Source organism: Schistocerca nitens, chromosome 3, assembly GCF_023898315.1.
Source record: "Schistocerca nitens isolate TAMUIC-IGC-003100 chromosome 3, iqSchNite1.1, whole genome shotgun sequence".
NCBI classification, from domain to species: domain Eukaryota; kingdom Metazoa; phylum Arthropoda; class Insecta; order Orthoptera; family Acrididae; genus Schistocerca; species Schistocerca nitens.
The window spans coordinates 371,932,866-371,947,425 of NC_064616.1; positions in this window are offsets into that span (position 1 = coordinate 371,932,866).

Below are 14,560 nucleotides of genomic sequence, written 5' to 3' on the forward strand. Positions count from 1 at the left end.
GAAATAAAAACTCTGAGGTTCGCCGATGACATTGTAATTCTGTCAGAGACAGCAAAGGACTTGGAAGAGCAGTTGAACGGAATGGACAGTGTCTTGAAAGGAGTATATAAGAGGAACATCAACAAAAGTAAAATGAGGATCATGGAATGTAGTCGAATTAAGTCGGGTGATGCTGAGGGAATTAGATTAGGAAATGAGGCACTTAAAGTAGTAAAGGAGTTTTGCTATTTGGGGAGCAAAATAACTGATGATGGTCGAAGTAGAGAGGATATAAAATGTAGACTGGCAATGGCAAGGAAAGCGTTTCTGAAGAAGAGAAATTTGTTAACATCGAGTATAGATTTAAGTGTCAGGAAGTCGTTTCTGAAAGTATTTGTATGGAGTGTAGCCATGTATGGAAGTGAAACATGGACGATACATAGTTTGGACAAGAAGAGAATAGAATCTTTCGAAATGTGGTGCTACAGAAGAATGCTGAAGATAAGGTGGGTAGATCACGTAACTAATGAGGAGGTATTGAATAGGATTGGGGAGAGGAGAAGTTTGTGGCACAACTTGACAAGAAGAAGGGACCGGTTGGCAGAGCATATTCTGAGGCATCAAGGGATCACAAGCTTAGCATTGGAAGGCAGCGTGGAGGGTAATAATCGTAGAGGGAGACCAAGAGATGCATACACTAAGCAGATTCAGAAGGATGTAGGTTGTAGTAAGTACTGGGAGATGAAGAAGCTTGCACAGGATAGAGTAGCATGGAGAGCTGCATCAAACCAGTCTCAGGACTGAAGACCACAACAACAAACAATTACGCGTCGTTTGAGAATTGATTCGTTCACATTCCACTCTGTGACTTATAACTGAACTCCAATATACACCTTTTGTTTCCCGAAATCTCATAACTTACAAAATGATTCTAAAATGCACTTTGCTTTTTCCGTTGTTAATATCTGTTTACAATAGATGTTAGAGTCTCGTAATAAGCAAGTACGCTGTCTCTAAAATTCCCCCTTTTCCTTTTTGCCAAGTACCTCCATTTTTCTTTCTTTTCCTACCCTTGTCCTTATTTGCCTTCGGCCCTTCTTCAGTAGATCTAATTGGCCTGAGAAGTGACGAAGAAGAAGCTGTGACTATTTCCACCTAGTCTGAATCGAAATTATCTACAATGACAAAGAATGCATGATGATGTTTTTAATCAATAGGTTTCTAATATACAAGCTCATAATGTTAGCTGAAATCGTTATAGGTACAGAAAGCTGGCTGAAGCCAGAGATAAATTCTGCCGAAATTTTTACAAAGGCACAGACGGTGTTTAGAAAGGATAGATTGCATGCAACCGGTGGTGGAGTGTTTGTCGCTGTTAGTAGTAGTTTATCCTGTAGTGAATTAGAAGTGGATAGTTCCTGTGAATTATTATGGGTGGAGGTTACACTCAACAACCGAGCTAGGTTAATAATTGGCTCCTTTTACCGACCTCCCGACTCAGCAGCATTAGTGGCAGAACAACTGAGAGAAAATTTGGAATACATTTCACATAAATTTTCTCAGCATGTTATAGTCTTAGGTGGAGATTTCAATTTACCAGATATAGACTGGGACACTCAGATGTTTAGCACAGGTGGTAGGGACAGAGCATCGAGTGACATTATACTGAGTGCACTATCCGAAAATTATCTCGAGCAATTAAACAGAGAACCGACTCGTGGAGATAACATCTTGGACCTACTGATAGCAAACGGACCCGAACTTTTCGACTCTGTAAGTGCAGAACAGGGAATCAGTAGTGATCATAAGGCCGTTGCAGCATCCCTGAATATGGAAGTTAATAGGAATATAAAAAAAGGGAGGAAGGTTTATCTGTTTGGCAAGAGTAATAGAAGGCAGATTTCAGACTACCTAACAGATCAAAACGAAAATTTCTGTTCCGACACTGACAATGTTGAGTGTTTATGGAAAAAGTTCAAGGCAATCGTAGAATGCGTTTTAGACAGGTACGTGCCGAGTAAAACTGTGAGGGACGGGAAAAACCCACCGTGGTTCAACAACAAAGTTAGGAAACTACTGCGAAAGCAAAGAGAGCTTCACTCCAAGTTTAAACGCAGCCAAAACCTCACAGACAAACAGAAGCTAAACGATGTCAAAGTTAGCGTAAGGAGGGCTATGCGTGAAGCGTTCAGTGAATTCGAAAGTAAAATTCTATGTACCGACTTGACAGAAAATCCTAGGCAGTTCTGGTCTTACGTTAAATCAGTAAGTGGCTCGAAACAGCATATCCAAACACTCCGGGATGATGATGGCATTGAAACAGAGGATGACACGCGTAAAGCTGAAATACTAAACCCCTTTTGCAAAGCTGTTTCACAGAGGAAGACCGCACTGCAGTTCCTTCTCTAAATCCTCGCACAAACGAAAAAATGGCTGACATCAAAATAAGTGTCAAAGGAATAGAAAGCAACTGAAATCACTCAACAGAGCAAAGTCCACCGGACCTGACGGGATACCAATTCGATTCTACACAGAGTACGCGAAAGAACTTGCCCCTCTTGTAACAGCCGTGTACCGCAAGTCTCTAGAGGAACGGAAGGTTCCAAATGATTGGAAAAGAGCACAGGTAGTCCCAGTCTTCAAGAAGGGTCGTCGAGCAGATGCGCAAAACTATAGACCTATATCTCTGACGTCGATCTGTTGTAGAATTTTAGAACATGTTTTTTGCTCGAGTATCATGTCGTTTTTGGAAACCCAGAATCTACTCTGCAGGAATCAACATGGATTCCGGAAACAGCGATCGTGTGAGACCCAACTCGCTTTATTTGTTCATGAGACCCAGAAAATATTAGATGCAGGCTCCCAGGTTGATGCTATTTTCCTTGACTTCCGGAAGGCGTTCAATACAGTTGCGCACTGTCGCCTGATAAACAAAGTAAGAGCCTACGGAATGACCAGCTGTGTGGCTGGATTGAAGAGTTTTTAGCAAACAGAACACAGCATGTTGTTATCAATGGAGAGACGTCTACAGACGTTAAAGTAACCTCTGGCGTGCCACAGGGGAGTGTTATGGGACCATTGCTTTTCACATTATATATAAATGACCTAGTAGATAGTGTCGGAAGTAACATGCGGCTTTTCGCGGATGATGCTGTAGTATACAGAGAAGTTGCAGCATTAGAAAATTGTAACGAAATGCAGGAAGATCTGCAGCGGATAGGCACTTGGTGCAGGGAGTGGCAACTGACCCTTATCATAGACAAATGTAATGTATTGCGAATACATAGAAAGAAGGACCCTTTATTGTATGATTATATGATAGCGGAACAAACACTGGTAGCAGTTATTTCTGTAAAATATCTGGGAGTATGCGTGCGGAACGATATGAAGTGGAATGATCATATAAAATTAATTGTTGGTAAGGCGGGTACCAGGTTGAGATTCATTGGGAGAGTCCTTAGAAAATGGAGTCCATCAACAAAGGAGGTGGCTTACAAAACACTCGTTCGACCTATACTTGAGTATTGCTCATCAGTGTGGGATCCGTACCAGATCGGGTTGACGGAGGAGATAGAGAAGATCCAAAGAAGAGCGGCGCGTTTCGTCACAGGGTTATTTGGTAAGCGTGATAGCGTTAGGGAGATGTTTAGCAAACTCAAGTGGCAGACTCTGCAAGAGAGGCGCTCTGCATCGCGGTGTAGCTTGCTGTCCAGGTTTCGAGAGGGTGCGTTTCTGGATGAGGTATCGAATATATTGCTTCCCCCTACTTATATCTCCCGAGGAGATCACGAATGTAAAATTAGAGAGATTCGAGCGCGCACGGAGGCTTTCAGACAGTCGTTCTTCCCGCGAACCATACGCGACTGGAACAGAAAAGGGCGGTAATGACAGTGGCACGTAAAGTGCCGTCCGCCACACACCGTTGGATGGCTTACGTAGTATAAATGTAGATGTAGATAAATTTCAGAATTATGAATAAACAACAGTGAAAACATTAAAAATGAGAACATCGAATCAAAGTATACTCAGAAAAATTTATGTTATGACTGATTACCTAACGTACTTTACCTTCAGATTCTGAAGTAGCTAGTTCGTTTTGCGAAGACACGTAGCATGAATTAGAGAAGTCCACATGTTTTGAAGTTTTACAACAAACACATGTGCACCAGTGCACAAATAAAACCACATGCGTAGTACATTGACAGAAAAAAATCGCATCACCAGAAATAATTAATGCAAAGTAATGAAATTTCGGTAATACATTTGTCTAGATAACATATTTAAGTGCTTAGCATTGCAAGATCAGAGGTTAAGGTAAGCGCGAGATAAGCCTTACAAATGTGAAATGCTGGTAATTAATAACCGGTGTAACCACAAGATCGTTGAATGCAAGTATGCAAGTGTGCATTCGTTGTGTTGTACAGGTGTCGGATGTCAGTTTGCGGGATGGATTTCCGTGTCTGTTGCACTTGGTCGATCACTACGGAACGCTCAATGCTGGTTGTGGATGACGCTCGAGTTGTCGTCCGAAAATATCCCATATGTGTTCGATTGGAGACAGATCTGGTGATTGAGCAGGCCAAGGCAACGAGTCGACATTTTGTATAGCATGTTGGGTTACAACAACGGTATGTGGGCGAGCGTTACGCTGTTGGTAAACATCCCCTGGGATGCTGTTCATGAATGGCAGCACTACACGTCCAATCACCAGATTGACATACAGTTTTGCGGATTTTGCGGTCAGTGTGCGTGAGATAACCACGAGAGTGGTAGTTTCAGTGTGTCTAGCTCGCAGATAGGTTGGGTGCAGGTTCTAACTGGGCTCTTTCTAACCAAATCACGGCCATCACTGGCACCGAGGAAGATCCAGCTTTCAACAGAAAACACAACACACCTCCACCATGCCCTCCAATGAGCTTTCGCTTGACGTCACTTAAGTCGCAAGGGGCGATGGTTCAGGGTCAGTGGAACGCACGCTACAAGGCGTCTGACTCGGAGCTGTCCTTGAAGGAACAGATTTGCGACAGTTCGTTGTGTCACTGTAGCGACAACTGCTGTTCAGATTGCTACTGCAGATCCAGTACGGTGCGACAGACCCATACGCCGAACACGATGGTATTCCCTCTCGGTAGTACCACGTGGCCGTCCGGAGCCTGGTCTTCTTGCAACTTTACATACTCCTGACTGCCGCTGCCAGCAATCATGTATAGTGGCTACATTCTTGCTAAGTTTTTCTGGAGTATCGCAGAAGGAAATCCAGCTTCTCGCAGCCCTATTACACGACGTCGTTCAGACTCAGTGAGGTGTTGGGTTGGGTTGGGTTGTGTGGGGAAGGAGACCAGTCAGCGAGGTCATCGGTCTCATCGGATTAGGGAAAGACGGGGAAGGAAATCGGCCGTGCCCTTTCAAAGGAACCATCCCGGCATTTGCCTGGAGCGATTTAGGTAAATCACGGAAAACCTAAATCAGGTTGGCCGGACGCGGGATTGAACCGTCGTTCTCAGTGAGGTGTTGATAATGGTTTCTTTGTCGCCTTAAAAGCATTCTAGACTAACATCAACTCACTACGTCCAGTCTCAAAGGTAACTAAAGCTCAGTATGTATTTAAGGCAAAACTGATTTGCACCCTGATAGGGCACTACTTGCGCCACTCTTATGCGATTGGTGGGAAATTTGAATAGACATCGCCTACCAACTTTCGTTTATGTTTCACAACTTCTTCTCGGTGTTGCAATTTTTTTTCCGTCAGTGTACATTCTTTGTGGGACATCTACAATTCTTGCTAACATTTTTCATGATTAATAAATCCACTCCAGTTGTATTTGACAAATCCTTAAATTCTATAAAACCATGAAGTGCAAATTGCAACATCCAGACAGTAGCCTCCATGAGCAAGTTGAACTTAAATGGATGCTCTGCAGCTATTTACTATATCTCTCGCAGCCTCCGCTATAGTAAGCTGGCGTATTTGATCATATGCATTGTATTTATAACATCTCGGACGTGATCTTGAAGGTTACGTGTCATGTCAAGTGGGAGGTGTTGCATAATATTTTCAGAGCTAGGTTCGGTTTTCTTATTAATGCTTTAGTATATAATATATTGTGTGTCAACTTATACTTGATGTGTTGCTCTGCAGCTATGTATGTATTCATTATTTTTTGGTGTTTACTACTCATGATGACTTCTCTGTTACTGGAGATTTCGGGCACTGTGATTATTTAGGTTACCTTATACATTGTGTTCCACTATGTGTATCGTTAGCCTTGCATTGTTAATATGATGTACTCTGTTTATTTGACATATCTTGCACGATTATGTTTAATTTGTGGTATGTCGGCTTGGTCTCTCTAATATTTATGCTATAGTTTTATTATTTTTATTTCTTGGCAATGTCATTATACATTTTTATTATTTTTATTTCTTGGCAATGTCATTATACATTTTTATTATTTTTATTTCTTGATTATAGCATTACACAGTGCATGTTTCACCTTTATTGTTTTCTCTGTACCAGTCCTATCATAGTTAATGCCGTTCATCCAGTAACGTGGTTTTAGTGCTATTAGTAATGAGTGGCGTTTGGGAGAAAACATAGGTATGTGGCCGTGTTGTTAGCAATGTTTCGTCGATTGTCCCACCCGCCCTCGGTATTAGTTCTGGCTGTATCCATTCCATGAAGTATATGTTTTATGAGGCGTCTCACTGCGTTTCACGCGGCTGTCTGTTGACCAGCCTTGCTGTGCCGTCACGAAATGCGGCTGGTTGGTAATTATGAGATAACGTACTTTTGAGGTCCACAGCATTTATGCCTTCATTTTACTTTCTTAAGCCTATTCCAAATGTCTGGCTGTTAGCAGTTGGTTCGTAAGTTTCATTATTCTGGCAATGAGTGTTTACTTGTTAATTCATTTCTTCTTTTGCGGTTAGGGCCCCTGTACGTAGTGTGGTACTGGTTGACTGAAAGACTCTTTTCATGCTACCCCCACGGGATCTCGCATGTTAGTTTGCTAACCCACGCGACCTCGCATGTTACTTGACAACTTTGTTGGATTTTTTACATGATTGGCACAGTTTTCTCGTACGAAATCAAGTTATCACCTGATGTTCACATTGAAATGGAACCTTGCTATCATAATTCATTGTGTATAGTATCCCTTTTGCCGGTCGGTGTGGCCGAGCGGTTCTAGGCGCGTCAGTCTGGAACCGCGCAACAGCTGCGGTCGCAGGTTCGAACCCTGCCTCGGGCATGGATGTGTGTGATGTCCTTAGGTTAGTTAGGTTTAAGTAGTTCTAAATTCTAGGGGACTGATAGCCGCAGATGTTAAGTCCCATAGTGCTCAGAGCCATTTGAACCATTTGAGGTATCTCTTTTAGTCTCTCTCGTTCTTTGCAGTACGTGAAGTTCAGATTTGCATTCTGAAACCTGGGACGTGTGTAGATTTTATCCAAATAAAGGATATGTTAATTTAGGCTATAACAGATTTATTCACCATGAAAAAAAAAACGTGTTTGTGCTAAGATTTTGGACTTGATCCACTTTAGCTCGGAAATTTTATAGTTTTTTTTATAGCTAAACACAACTGTAGATGTCTATTAAATGAGAAAAATAACAGGGACTCAGTTCACAATGGCTCTGAAAAGTATGATTTTATATTAATATATTAATTCGCAAGACACACTTTTGTAGTTTTGGACTTGATACACTTTAGCGCCTCAAACATCTTCTTACGTGCCAGGCCACTCCTTGGACTACCGACCTTTTGTAGGCAGTCTCTTACACATAAAACCTGGTCATCGCAGAGGCCAAGTCCGAGACGTTCACTTTCGGCACCAGTAAAACCGGCTGTCCATCAGAGTTGTAAGTCCCGTCATCTGCACGACCTGGCAGTGTCTGGAGGAAGTGTCTTCTACTCGATGTGTTACAGTGCTGTACCTGCTCGTGTTATAGTGGTAAATGAAAGTCGCGAGATAGAGCACACTCCTTCCTTCATTTCTTTAACCGTATTTCAAGTCTACCAATGGTATCAGTTTGATGGAAATTCAAAGATAATTTTCTTCACTTTCTAATTCCCAGAAATAGCAAAACCTCCCATAAAAAATTTCAGCAAAAGTGCTCGTGGCTGTCTCAAGATCAGAGCAGTTGACGTTCGAAAGCTTCCTAGCCTTACAACTTCCACCGACCACCAACTGCCCAATGCCAGCCATCATCGGATCACATGATCTTACCATGGCGCAGCGCATTTTGGGCACGTTTTAGATCTCGCATTGGTTAGCATAAAATTGTTTCTTATCATAGTTTGATTTTTTGCTTAAGATAACTTCGATGAAGCGAATGAAATCCGTTCAATAACACTACATGCGTAGGTTGAAATGAGTGCATTTATCAAGCGACAATTTCTTAATATAATTTCTTGTATTGGTTTTGCAGTTAAGTATTCGATATGGCATACTTAAAACTCATGAAAGTTAGTTACGAAGTATAAAAGAGAGTCGCAGGTGTAAAAAGGCCTAAAATTTGGGACATATGTGTTCGCTTTTGGGTTTAATAGAACTTTTTAACATTCGTGCAACATTTGCATTCAATAGGCAAGGTTCGGAAGACAGGTGAAGGGGTACTTCATGCTCCGATTCAGATCAACAAAAATCAAACGGGTGAGTATTAATACATTTTTGCTTCAGAATCTTAAGTTCGCACATTGAGCATATTCGTATGCAAAATTACTGCTGGCATCGAATTATGATGTCTTTATCTGAAGATCTTAACAATAAATTAATGGCTGGTCCGTAGCAAAAGACATATCCTCGAGCAAAGGGCAGTGATAACATTTAATATTTGGCATCTGGTAGCGCAAGGAAAGTGTTGTGCACTCCCCGTGGGAGTGTCCACTGCAGCTGAGTTTTCTTGCCAACAGCTGATACACTTTTTGCTCACAGTACAAGAAAAACGGCCAAAAAAACTGCTTCAAGTGTTACTACTATTACATTATAAAGCACTCTGTATTTACAAAAACCAAAAATTATGTTGGTAGAAAGAGAAAAACGTATTACCAAGTCTACAGTGTCATAAGTTTTTCGCCGTTGACTTTGGGGTACTGGAGGTAGTGAGAGAACTTACGATGGAGAAATATTCTTAATTTTTTTTTACATCTTTGCTATACAATCTGCGCTTTACAGTATGGCCCCATTACCTCGTAACTAGCGAAGACCTCTGGCATTTGTCTCTCTCTTATTGCCCCAGTGATGGCTAGCTCCGTTAAATCGCATTGTGCAAGACGAGATTAGGTGCAATTCCCATGTGAAATGACCTCCGTGGACTTAAAACAATGAACTGATAACCCAGTGTCACATATTAAGTGATAATCGCTCAGATTGTTCAATGGAAATGGCAAGAAAATATCAAGAGAATTCAGAAGGATATCTCTGTGTCATTCAGGTAGTTTCCAAACATATTCGGCATTGTTGATGTCTAAGGCTGAAAGACCAATATTATATGTGAATGAGTTGAATTCCTCTCTCTATAACTAGGTTTAGGAGCTAGAACATAGTAATGGATAATACTGAGATGCATCAATTGCAAAGTAAACGCCGTAAATAAAGATGATTATAACAGTTGTTTATCACCTCCACAATGAGGCCACTGTCTGCTACAAAAGAAATTTAGTCGTTGGCAGAAAGATGAAATCATGGGGAATTTTCGTGGGCATATAATGAGTCTGTGTCGTGTGTGGTCTGCAGGGATGTCGATGCTATTCACACAATATTCAGCAGTTGTTTCGCATGCAAATATGCAGTCTCTCCTACAGTTTGGATAACAACGACCGTTGTTAAAATTAAGTGGTCGTAGTTTGGCGTGATGAGTCATCAGTGTATGGTTAGCCCTGCAAATTCTAGAACCGCCTGCCCATCTGTGCCATCAAATTATACCACGATAATTCTCATACGAAAATTGTGGTAGGAGGTATCGTTCGCATGAAACCGTCAGAGACTAAATTAATAACACACTGTACCAAAAGTGGGAAGCTACGTAGAGAAACAGCATCATGCTTGGCATGTTGAACATCGTGTTGTTTCAGGTTCTCTCTTAAGCGTAATGGAAGTTTAAAAACTCTGCAATGTATGAATTTTTCACTTTTATTGACAGAGCACCCGCAGTGGTTATTTTGTAATCAGTATAAGTAGATGATATTTGTCATTCTTACAGTATTTATAAACTGAAACACAATTTTTTTTTCAATTTTTTGACTTATTCTAGACATTAGTGCCACCGTTTTGTGTTTCTTGTACCACCTACTGATGAAAAATGCTTCTCGTTTTATGTTAGTGGAAACTGTAATCGAGCTTGCATTTCACTCATTCGTAGTTCTCTTCTTTCACAGATTTGTATGGTTTCGTTGCATAGTAGACTTCCTTGGTTTCGAATTTTATGTTATTTGTAGCTTACAAAGCCGCTCTGTAGATGTAGACGTTTTACACTCTCTGTTTTGTTGTTGTCTTTTCGTTTGTGTTCTTCTGTTTTGGGTATAGTGCCAATAAGAGCGTTCTAGGAAAAACATTTTCTAAGTCTGTTATGAGTGAAATACGTGTTGTCTACTGGTTATGTTTACGGTGTACCCGCAAGACGAGCTCCAAAAATGTGAATCATGTCTGGCGAATGAGATTTCAGTTTCGAATAAACTTAAAACCAAAAAACAGAAATAACTGTGACACTTATTTAGATTTCAGTTTTCAATACACGTAAAACTGAAAACCGAAAATAATTTTTTATGATGTTTAGTTTGCAACTGGTGCATATTATTATTATTCATAACTCTGATCTAGTCCCTAAGCCTAGTAACATAAATGAAATAAAGTCACTGACACGTAACTTCGGTATTCCATCCTTCGGCAGCTGCATTTTTGAGATGCAAACTGGGAGTCACGTTGGAACCTGCTCTAGCAATACATCGACTGGTAAACGAATTCTTTCTGCTGGCAGTATAACTGAAACTTGGCAACAACATAGAATATGTTTGGAGTCTGCGTGACTGTTGAGAAACTTCCTGGATGTCACAGAAATATCCATCTAAAATTACTTGATATTCTCTTGCCATTTACACTGAAAAATCTGAGGTGATTGTCACGTAACACAGTCGTAGTCAAATTGCGGCCCTTGGGCCACATGTGGCCTGAATCAGGTGTTCGTGCGGTCCACCATTTTCAGCCGCATTTTATAATAATGTGCATCTAGCAACTAGAAGTGGAAAACAAAAGCGTTAGCTGACGTTAAGAGCTTCGTAAGGATGTGGTTTTCCTGCTCACTAAGATACATAAATTCTTACAGAGATAGAGTATTTTAAGATGTCCTTAATTTTAATTGACGTTCATGAATTTTTCTGTGAGGTAAGTAAAGTTGGCTGCTTTCCTGAGGGGTAGAAGGGTAAGTAGTGCGGTCACTGTGGGGTTCAAATGGTTCAAATGGCTCTGAGCACTATGGGACTTAACATCTGAGGTCATCAGTCCCCTAGAACTTAGAACTACTTAAACTTAACTAACCTAAGGACATCACACACATCCATGCCCGAGGCAGGATTCGAACCTGCGACCGTAGCAGTCTTGCGGTTCCGGAGTGAAGCGCCTAGAACCGCTCCGCCACAGCGGCCGGCCACTGTGGGGTCAGAGGATGTGATAGAGGGAGTGTTTTCTTGCTTGTCCTCCGGTGCTTACTACTCGTGGGCGTGTGTGCCTTGTACCAGTCAGCGGCTGAGGTATAAATTTCAAACGGACAAACATGGGTTCGTAGATATACATTGTAGACACGGTCAACTTCTAAGTTGCACATATTTATAAGAAGAAATGTGAAATTATATTCAGTCTGTTGTAATAAAGTGCAACGAGTAGAAGAAAAATGACATTCAAAATATTTGATTAACATTTGTGATTGTGTCTCATATTCCCTAATGCATTTAAATACAAGTACAGTTATTGTATTGATCAGTTAATTATCCGCTCACACAGACGACACAACAGCAGTTCGTCAGGCACTTACAATGTCACAGCTTTAAGGTCACTGAGTTGCAGCTACCTGAAATAGGAATGAATCGACACGAGGTGTTCTGAATGGTGTCAAAATTTAATGATCAGTACTTGGGAGCCGGGGGCCAACTTATCTTGTCCTTAATAAAATTAGTCTATTGGGAGCTCTTCCGTAGCTGAGTGGCCAGCGTAGATGGCTACCATGCAGAGGATCTGGGTTCGATTCCCAGTACTGCCATGGATTTTTCCTTTGTGGGATGACTGATGAGGGATGCACTCAGCCTTGTGATGACAATTGAGGACCTACTTGACCGATTAGCAGCGGCTACACCGTCTGGGCAGTCTGAAAGGCTGCTGGGAGAGCAGTGTCCTGAATATATGCCACTTCATACAGCATCTGTGTGACACCGCAGAGGATAACACGGCCGCCGTTAGAGAGCCCTTGGGCGTCGCCAGCGTGGCGAGGAGCTCGGTATGGTTATCTCCAACATACTAATTTACACTCTAATATAAAAAAGACGCACCACGAGGGAATTATCCGAATGAGACGGAAAATTATAGATGTGATATACACGTATAGGCAAACAAATAATTACAATTTCAGAAAAATAATGGGTGGTTTATTGAAGACAAAGATCTTCAAAAAACTGAGCAAGTCAAAAATATGTTGGTTCATCTCGACCATTGTGGAAGCAGTTATTTTCAAAAGTGGCTCCAAGCACTATGGGACTTAACATCTGAGGTCAGTCCCCTAGACTTAGAACTACTTAAACCTAACTAACCTAAGGCCAGCACACACATCCACGCCCGAGGCATGATTCGAACCTGCGACCGTAGCAGCAGCGCGGTTCCGGACTGCGCCTAGAACCGCTCGGTCACAGCGGCCGGCGCAGTTATTTTGATTGGCACTAATTGATGCAGTTGTTGGATGTCCTCCTGAGGGATATCGTGCCAGATTATGTCCAATTGGCGCGTTAGATCGTCAAAATCGCTAACTGGTTGGAGGGCTCTATCCAAAATGCTACAAACATTCTGAGTTGGGGACGGATCCGGCGACGTTGTTGGCCAAGATAGGTTTTGGCAAGTACGAAGGCATGCAGTGTGGGCGGGCATTATCTTGCTGAAATATAAGCCCAGGATGGCTTCATACGAAGGGTAAAAAAACGGGACGTATAATATCATCGACGTACCGCTGTGCTGTAAGGGTGCCGCGGATGACAACCAAAGGAGGTCTGCTATGAAAAGAAATGGCACCCCAGACCATCACTCCTGGTTGTCAGGCCGTATGACAGACGACAGACAGGTTGGTATCCCACCGCTGTCCAGGGCGTCTCGAGACACGTCTTCGCTGTTCATCAGCTGAATTCGAAGCGGCACTTACTTATGACGACAATTCTACTCCAGTCAATGAGATTACAGGCCGAAAACGTGTTTGGAGATGCCCCTAACAGTAGTGGGATACCAACTCACTGTCGCATTCAGTTTTTTTTTCTTTGCAGATCGTGTGCAGTTTCCTTACCGAAGATGTTGAACTGTCATATCAGCAGCAGACAGCCGATAATGACATTTAAAAAAGGTAAAGGAAGTAGTGGACTCGAACTCACGGCGTTTAACACTAGACCATCGGCCTCGAGACACTTCCGCATCCTACAACGTGTCCAGATCGTGCAGATGGCTGGACTTAGATATTTGAGGGGCGGCCAATTTTATTGCGGCCTTAAGAGAACAACTCGAACTAATCTCCACGGTGGCCAGGCGGCGGGCAGGTTTTATGTTTAAGACTATACCATTTGTCGTGATAGGTGCAGGTCAAGCTACCTCCAATTGTAGGAAAAGACTCTCATAAAACTATATCACAACAGTATCCTAACATCAAATTACGGCTCGGGAGTCTGGGCACACAGGCTCACGAGGGTTGTGCTCGCTACGACAGTGAGAAGGGTTCAGAGAAATATGATACTGAGATCTGCGGGGGCCTACAGAACATCCCAGAGGGGAGCCCTATTGGTCATAATGGGGCTCTGCCCCCTGGACATTAAAATTTGGGAACAGGCTGCGTGGTTTTAGGCTAACAATGAATATCACGAAGATAGAAGAGAAATTAGGCACTGGGGTTGAAGATAAGGGCGAGATAAGGCGAAGAGGCGAGCAGTTGTGGCAAGAATTATGGGCCGGCCGGAGTGGCCGAGCGGTTCTAGGCGCTACAGTCTGGAACCGTGTGACGGCTACGGTCGCAGGTTCGAATCCTGCCTCGGGCATGGATGTGTGTGATGCCCTTAGGTTAGTTAGGTTTAAGTAGTTCTAAGTTCTAGGGGACTGATGACCTCAGATGTTAAGTCCCATAGTGCTCAGAGCCATTTGAACCATTTTTTTCTTAACTAATTGGCGTATGAGGTATCACGAAAAGTGTTAAAAGAATACCTAAGGGACATAAACTAAATTAACAATTTGAGACACACCAAACATTGAATCTAGCATCCTATTCCCATACCGCCTGTGCGTGGACACACCGACTTTCCTGATAGTCTGGAATCCGCCGCGTACAGGACTAGGGGGAGTGGGGTAC